At 38.4% G+C, this 1,592-nt stretch overlaps 1 protein-coding gene across 1 annotated transcript in view; it reads right to left on the bottom strand.

The window, feature by feature from the left end:
- Nucleotides 1–938: 938 nt before the first annotated feature.
- mims2 (mitochondrial inner membrane scaffold 2) overlaps nt 939–1,592 on the bottom strand; it is a 7,535-nt gene continuing 6,881 nt past the window's right edge. The window contains 1 exon segment of the mRNA NM_001033751.3: nt 939–1,592. This exon segment is cut by the window's right edge and continues 314 nt beyond it. The gene's annotated coding sequence lies outside the window, so the exon portion shown is untranslated.

Raw genomic sequence — 1,592 nt, forward strand, 5'->3', positions numbered from 1 at the left:
CTGATACGGCAAGCCATTTTTACATAATGTTCATTCTCTTAGTCCCTTTATTAATCAGGGGTCGCCACAACGGAATGAACCGCCAACTTATCCAGCATTTGTTTTACACAGCGAATGCCCTTCCAGCCGCAACCCAACACCAGGACTACATAATGTTCAAGTCCAGTTTTTGACACTTATGAAGACTGTCATAGAAACATCAGGGTTGATTAAGGTCACTCATATTGCCAAGAAGCTTTGATGTATCATCACTAACCTGTCAAATGTCCCCATAGCAATAAAACAGTATAACCTAGCAACCATTTAAAAACAGCAATATCTCTACATCAGGACATCGTAGGGACCTGGGCATTGGCTTGTTTGACTCATGCTAGCAAATGGGACTTCCTGTGTACTATGCATGGTAACAATGATAATGGAAGCCAAGCGCTAATAACGTTTAGCTACATGCTATGAATGATTATTTAAATGCAATAACATATGCTAGAAATGCCTACTAAGTATTAGCATTTGATCAAACATGTACACGAGCATTGCCATTTAGCAACTGCTTAGCAACTACCTAACAATGCCATAATTGTTTTAGCAACTGCCTAGCAACCACTTAGCAACCGTCGCTGTGCTTCCTGCCAACTGCCATTCCCAAAGTTTATCAATGAACTTTAAGTTCTAGTTAACAGTTATTATGGCAGTAGTGGGTTTTAGGATTAGAGATGTAGAATAAGATAATGAAGAATATACACTTAATAAACAGCTAATATCTTCATAATAGGCAGGTGATAAGACACTCGTTAATAGAGAGAATCGTTAATTAAACTGAAGGGTCATGTTGTATTGTGTGTTATGTACTGTTGTTCATGTTTTTAAATTCATTAAATAACATTAATATTTGTTTTAAGTGTGACTAAAATGCATTTCTAAAAATAAAAAACAGTCCATATAGATCAAATATTTTATTGTATAATTAGATATAGCCAAATATAGCATTGTCTTTACAATTATACACATTCAGAGTTTCAATAAAATTAACAGTCAGCAAAAACTTCCCGAGAGGCCGTTTGAGGGAGCGGATTAATATTAAATAAATGAACACGACTGTCTTACATGAAGACGAACCAACACACACCACATTCCTGATGAAGAGCTTATAAAACCTGCTGCTGATTACAGAGGAGGAGGAGGATTAAACCACAGGTAACACATTCACGAGTCCTGTTAGTGTGTGTGTGTGTGTGTGTGTGTGTGTGTGTGTGTGTGTGTGTGTGTGTGTGTGTGTGTGTTTCACCTGTTTGTACTTGTCTGCAAAAGCCTGTTAGTGTGTGTTTGTATCCGGGTGTGTATGTGTGTGAGAGTGTGATGTATATGCGTGTGTGTGTATGTGTGAGAGCGAGTGTGAAAATGTGTGTTTCACCTGTTTACATTCATCTGCATCAGTCTGTGTGTGTTTACATAAGTGCTTGTGTGTGTGTATGCACACATGCATGTGTGCATGAGTGTGTGTTTCTCCTGTTTCCACTCGTCTCCATCAGTCTATTAGTGTGTTTATGTGTGTGTGTGTGTGTATGTGTGTGTGTGTGTGCGTGTGAGTGTGT

Source organism: Danio rerio, chromosome 6 (genome assembly GCF_052040795.2).
Source record: "Danio rerio strain M-AB ecotype USA chromosome 6, GRCz13ab, whole genome shotgun sequence".
Lineage (NCBI taxonomy): Eukaryota > Metazoa > Chordata > Actinopteri > Cypriniformes > Danionidae > Danio > Danio rerio.